Raw genomic sequence first — 6,621 nt, 5'->3', positions numbered from 1 at the left:
TCCTTCTGTGGTTAGGCACGGGAAGGGGGCGGGGTACACTGCTAGGTAGAATGGGCAGGTTGTCAGCAGACCAGCTGCCCTTCCAGGCAACGTCAAGGCAGCTTCCTCTGCAAACTTTCCTTGCTAAGTGCAGCCAGCACCTCCTCCTGATAGGCAAATCTCCTTCATTCTGCCGCACCCAGAAGTGGGCGTTCCCTCAGCAGGGACTGCATGTGGAAGGAAGAGACTTGATAAGGGCCAAAGCTGATGTCATTAGCCTCAAAGCTGCTCCTGTGTCACTTCCTTCCACTAATGTGCTCCCCACCGCATTTCCTGCTTTATGATGGCGAGACCCACAAAGCACACGGATGTGAAAAGTGAAACTCAGAACACCCAACAGCAAATCTGAAACGGCCAAGAAACAAAAATAAGGTTGTGAGAAAAAAAAGGAAATTCATAGAACTTCCTGAGGGAGGAACAGGGAATTCAGGCATGTTCTGCTTAATGATGGGAAGTTTGGGTCATGAATATGCATGGATGATTTCTGGAGACAAGAACAGAAGCTCTAGGGAAGAAGGAAATGTATTTTCATTGTATACTTTTTTATAGTGCTTGATTTTTTTTTTAACCACGTGCCTATACAACTTTTTCAATTAAAGAAAACCATTTTTTAAAGTGGCCTGGCCTCAGTGGCAGGCTGCAGTCAATCACCACGCACTCTGCAGGGGTACATCTCCAGGTCCTGGAGCAGAGGGCAGGGAGCCCAAACAGCCCTTCCTCCCAGTAGAGAACAGCTCAGTGCGTGACACATTAGCGGGGTGGGTCCCACATCCTGCAGACTACAAGGTGCCTTCAAATTAGGTAGTTAATGATTCTGAGGACTCAAAGTCACGTTTAAAGTCAGAGTCAACGGAACTAAAACTGGATGAATCATTTGCTTCTGGAAAGTGGAGCTCACAACACAGACTGATGCTACTTCCTTGCGAAACTGGATACCATTCTCTCAAGAATTCCAGGATGGGGTTAGGGCTTATGCCTCCGTCCTGGGGAAGAACAGAGGCCGTGAGTCTAGTCTAGCCTATCACCCTCAGGTCAGGTTGGGTCCTGACGGTCACGACCAACCCCTGGGGGTCACAGAGCAGTTAAAGGTAGAGCAAAGACGGTAGGGTCAGACCTATACAGGAGTGTCCAGCCCCCAGAGAGAAATGACAGGCAGTATCCCACAATCTTCAATAGATAATGCCCTTATTCTGAGAAAGATAGCTGTTCAATAAGGCAAGAGACGAGAATAGTGGCAGCTGGAGCAATGAGTTTTAAAATGAGCCCTGAGTGTCTGTAAAGGGGCTAAAATGGATGATCAAGGTAAACTCTGTAGAAAGTCTCTTTTTTAGGACTTTAAACCCCATAAAGTCTCTAGAGTGAAAGTAAGGGAGTTGGGGGATTAGGGGTTACTTAGCTACTTGGAATGAGGGGAGACTGGTGACCATGCCAAGGGTGGGTGGATGCTTCCTTTTCTACTCCTTTGGAAATGTTCCTCTTACAGCATAATTCTCATCTAATATGCTCGGCAAGATCTTCTCCATGCTCCACTGGCCTTGTCTCTCCAGCTTCCATCACTGGAAAACCTCTGGCCTCCTGCTGAATAGCTCAATTTTACCATGGGGTCCCAGATTCGAAAACAAGATTACTTCTCTTCACCCAACTGTTAATCCCCAAGTGGCTTCCCCTGCCTGTCCCAGTTCAGAACTGTCAGAACTGTCTTCTCGCTCAGATCTACCCACCCACCCCTCTGCTTCCAGGTCTTATGGACTTAGAAATACAAACTCGTTTAAATATCAAAACAAAAGAAAAGCAGCATTAGTGGTCCGAGTTTCATAAAAAATTTCCAACTTATCAGCTATTCGCAGTCAGCTGTGCTACTTCTCTATTACTGAGATAAGGACCCAAAGATTGTCACAGAACCTTAGAGCTGGAGAGGACCGGGGAGCAGCCCGTGGCCTTGTGGGTATGATTCAGAGCATGGGTTTAGGAATTGAATTTACATGAATTCCAATACCAGCCCTGCCACTACTTGTCCAATGGTTCTCAAAATTCAGTGTGCACCAGAGTCACCTGGAGGGCTTTTAAAAGCACAAATATCTGGGCCGCAACCCCAGAGCTTTGGATTGTTTAGGTCTGGGATGGGACCCAAGAATCTACATTTCTAACAAATTATTCAGCTGCTGCTGGTGCTGCTGGTCCAGGAATGAATGCACTTTGAGCATCACTCTAGCTGTGTTATCAGCCGCCTCCCAAGTATAGCAGGGATAACAATCGTAGGTTATTTGCTGGAGCTGGGGTTTCCCTGAGACCTGGCATTGGAAGCCCTTAGCATTGCTCGTGGCACACCGTACCCACGCTTGCTGTTGGATGGAGGAGAGGCGTCATTTGTCCAAACCCACCCTTGTCCACGAGAAGCAATCCTGGGACGGAGCTCGGAACTCCTCATTGCCCGGCCGCGTTTTTCTCCGCCAGCGCCGCTGCCTCCGGCTCTGAGCTCTCCTGCAGCGCGGCCACCGAAAGTGCGGCTCCCTGCACAAGCTGCTCCCCGCCACTGGCAGCTCCGCTAATGCCTGTCGTCTTGGGGGGGCTAGAGCCCTGCAATCTTTTTGGCCGCTGGGAGCCTGGCGGCGGAGACTGCACCCCAGGGTGGGCTGAGCTCCGGAGAAGCTGGGCTCCGAGCAGCGGCCGGCAGGCGCGGTGGAGGGGGCGCAGGGGGCCAGAGGCCACTACCCCGCCGCCAGCCTGCAGGCGGCCCGGCCCGCGGGCGCTCGGGGCCCTGCGGGAGGCCGCCTGCACCTGGCCCTGGGCGGGTCGGTAGGACACGCCCCAGCGGCCGTGCAGGCCCCGCCCCGGCCCCGCCCCCCAGGACGTCCCGTCGGGAAACCCGCGAGCGGCCGAGCGGCGCTGCTGCGGCTCTGCCTTGGCGCGACAGGTAAGCGGCAGAAGCAGCCCGCGACCCTCACGGGCCCCCGCGACCCTCCCCTGGCTCGGAGCCAGAACGCTCCCGCTTCTCGGGGCTTCCCTCGGTCGGGCTCGCTTCTGCCAAGTCCCCGCTCTCGTCCTCCTCTTCCTCCTCACCACTTCCTCCCACAGTGAATGAAGCAGGTGGGCCAGACTGGTCCTCATCCGTGGCGGTGGCCTCTAGCTCCTCCCTCGGCCGGACCCCTGTCCACCTTTGCGCCTTCCTTAAAGGATGGATGAAAGAAAAGCTCAGACCTCTGGGACTTGGAGAGGTGGCGTGGGAGAGGGACAAGCCACAGCACTCCCTCCAGGGCTCTGCCCCCGCTTCGCTTCACCCCCCCCCCAGGCCGCCGCATTCCTCGTGTGCCCGTCTGCCAGGTGGGGCCACCCCATGTGCCCCGCTACAGGAAATCTTTCAGAGAGGTGCCCTCCCGCCAGTGCCACGTTGCTCCTGAGCAGAAGGGGCAAGCCAAGAGAAGCCTCGTGCTGGGGGTGGGTTTCCGAGTTGCTCTCTCCAGAGATTTGGGCCTTTTGCAGGTGGGAGCTGTGTGCTCTTTGTGGGAAGGGAGTCTGATGGGTGTTCATGACTGTCACCAACTTCCCTATTCCCCGTCACTCGTTCCAAGCCCCAGGCTAACCAAAAGGAGAAGCAGTTTACTCGTCCCCAGAGCCAGTCCTTCCCAGCCCCTGACCTCTGTGTGTGTGGTGGGGGAGGGGAGGGTCGTTTTGCCAGCAAAGCTTAGAACAGACCCCCTCTATTAGCCAACAACCCATCGCAACAGCCCCAAGGAGGGTTTTGATTCTGTGCTTTCAGTGCACCCCACGCCCACGGAGGACACACCAGAGAACCTGGGACTCGGCCTCATTTTCCTAGAGGTGTGTGTACTGCCAAGGCCCCATTCTGCTTGCTGACAGACGAGCTGTGTCCCTATGCATCAGAGGAAGGGTAAAAAAGGATCAGACAGGCTAATCCACATAATGAATAATACACACTAAGGTGAAAGCTTTAGCATATACTTTGGTTCAGATTATCCAGCAGAAGCCAGTGTCGTAGCAGGCACTTCCCTAGCTCCTGTTCCTCAACAATGCCGTTTACTGGAGGCATCCAACGGTAACACAAGAAAACCCCTTTCAGGGGCACTAGGGCAGAAAAGAGGGCAGGACTGTCCAAGGGAAGAGGTGGTCTGGAGCTGGCAGAACCACGAAGGATCTGGGCTGCCCAGCATGGCCTCACCCTTGGTAATCACTGCCCACAGTTGGCAGGGCAGCTGACTCCCACCCACAGAAGCATGCACGAACTCAGGCAGGAAAGGGGAGGGAGGCCCTGATGCGTGTCAGATGCCCTGTGGGTCAGAGACATCTTAGCCCAAGTTCAGCTGGGAGAAACCTGGACAGGAGATGTGATCATGGGCTTGCTCCATGTACCCACTGCGCGGAACAGCAGTCAGGGGTAGGAGGGGCCGCCAACCCTAGGCCAAAGGGCCTCTCAGTGCTGGGAGGCAGTGAGTATAATGGAGGCAGGCTGCTGACTCAGCCCTGTTGCTAATTTAGCTGTCTAACCTTGGCCAAATCACATAAACACTCCCTGTGTGGGGAGCAAATGAGAAGGTGTATGTGAAAGGGCTTTGGCAAAGCCCTGAGCACCAGCCAAATGCAAGGCAACGTAGTGTCATGATGAAGACACTGCGCTTTGGAGAGACCTGGTCCTGAGTATAAATCCTGCTTCTGCGACTTCCTAGCTATGTGACCCTGGTCCAGTTACTTACCCTCCCTGTGCTCCGTTTCCTCCTGTGTAAAATGGGGAAGATTGCTCTTACTTGACTTGATACGGTAAGTAGTAAATCAAAATGGTGGTGGTGGTGTCCTCAACCTCCTGTCTTCCACGGACGTGTTCCGACATCTCCAGCCCTGGAAATGAAGCTGAGGACCAGAGTAGGTGTCTGTGCGCCAGGGGGCCAGTGAATTGCTGTGCCAAAGACTTGGGTGAACTCTGCTCTTCATACAGCCCTCTGCCCTCCTGGAAAAGCCGAAAATGTCCATTCTCGTTTGATGAGAATGAGAGTGAAGATTTGAATAAAAGAGAGGTCAAGTGCAGGGCAGTGACTGTCTCTGTTGAGCTCAATGCTGTAATTGTGCTGTGTAAAAGGCTTGCGTAGTAAACAAGGATGGGTTCAGTCTGGGGAGAAAAAGGACTGTTAGAAGACTCGTGTGGCACCTGAGAGCCTGTGGGGTCAGGTTCTTGTCCTCTACTCTATGCAACCTGGTCCTGAGCCCTAGGTAGAGATTTGAAGGAAGGAGGAAACCTAATCCTCACCCTCAGCTCTGCATATAATAGAGAACAAAGAACGGACAGATGAGGGCAGTGGAATAGCATAACCAAATACCTCACGGCAGAGGGATACTACAGGGATTGGAAGGCTAGGTAGATGGGTAGGGGAAAGCATTCCCGCGGGAGAAGATTGGGGACCAGGATTTAAGGATCGGGAAGGAGAAAGAAAACAGGACCTAGATGGCCTAGTGTCTAGACCTGTTAATTTTTCCTCTCCTGTAAAATCTAGTGGGGAAGTCCCACATGGGGAAACGTGGGTAATGAAATGTGGAAACAAATACACGTGGATACTGAGGGCAGTAAAATGCACCTTAGTTAAGAAGCTTCTTGGAGGAGAGGAGTTTCAAGTTAAGAAACTGAAAGAGAAAAGAAATGTGGCTTGCTTCACAAGAGTATAAAGGAAAGGCCTTGAGGAGGAAAAGAAAGCCAGTGAAGGTGAGTAGCAAACAGGAAGCAGACTGCCCAGGCCATGTTTCTGCTACAGTCAAATGGTGCTGGTGCTCGGCTAAAGAAAAATGGTTGTTCTGATTGTAAAAAGGAGAAGGAGGCCTGAAGCAAAGGAGGCTGGCAGGCGGCTTCTGCTTATCCTCCAGATGTTGAGAGATAAGGGCACTGTCTCAGATGACGGTTTTGTGTAGAGAGGGAGAAGTGGATCCAGGATGCAGGGAATGAATCAGCAGGACTTGAGAGTGGGTGTGGTGTGAACCTGACATTGAGAAGGGATTCAAAACCACACCTAGGAGTGGGCAGGGGCAGGGGCAGGGGTTCTTTCAAGGATTTCGATACTATTGCAGCAATGGGGAAATAGGGAAGGCCAACACAGACCCTAAATTCAGGGTGTGGCAGGTTGAGTATCTGGGGGCCCTGAGTTCGGCTTACAGCCAGGAGCAGACTGGGGTGAGGAGAGAAAGAAAAACTTCAGTTCTGCCTTCTCTCCTCACTCTCACCCCAATCTCGAGACCAGCCCAAGCCTTTCGGAATACCCCTCCTCTTAACCCCCTCGTGTCCTGCCCTCCACCCCCACCGGACAGATGATAAGCCTCAATTGAAGTTCCCTTTTTCTTTGCCTTTTCACAAACCCAGCCTGACTGGGTTTTAGGGAATCCCACCTCATCCCCACCTGGGTTCCCCCTTCATCCCTAGATTCCTAAGTCACGAGGCTCAATTTGAGAAGAGTCGCATATCCCTGTCCTACCTGGCAGGGTCTGGAAGGAACTCCAGTAGAAACCTGTGAACTTTTGAACTTCCTTTTTGATGATATATTATTTTGATTTTCAGGGACCTTTTTTTTAAAGACTATTTTAAGTGTG

At 52.6% G+C, this 6,621-nt stretch overlaps 1 protein-coding gene across 2 annotated transcripts in view; it reads left to right on the top strand.

Annotated features, from left to right (window-relative positions):
• Positions 1-2,885: 2,885 nt before the first annotated feature.
• Positions 2,886-6,621, top strand: part of GALNT6 (polypeptide N-acetylgalactosaminyltransferase 6) — a 29,280-nt gene continuing 25,544 nt past the window's right edge. For both annotated transcript variants that reach the window (XM_081061194.1, XM_081061193.1), the window contains exon 1: positions 2,886-2,953. The gene's annotated coding sequence lies outside the window, so the exon portion shown is untranslated. The remainder of the gene's footprint in view (positions 2,954-6,621) is intronic.

Source organism: Rhinolophus hipposideros, assembly GCF_964194185.1.
Source record: "Rhinolophus hipposideros genome assembly, chromosome: 9".
NCBI classification, from domain to species: Eukaryota; Metazoa; Chordata; class Mammalia; order Chiroptera; family Rhinolophidae; genus Rhinolophus; species Rhinolophus hipposideros.
This window is presented reverse-complemented; position numbering and strand designations above follow the sequence as displayed.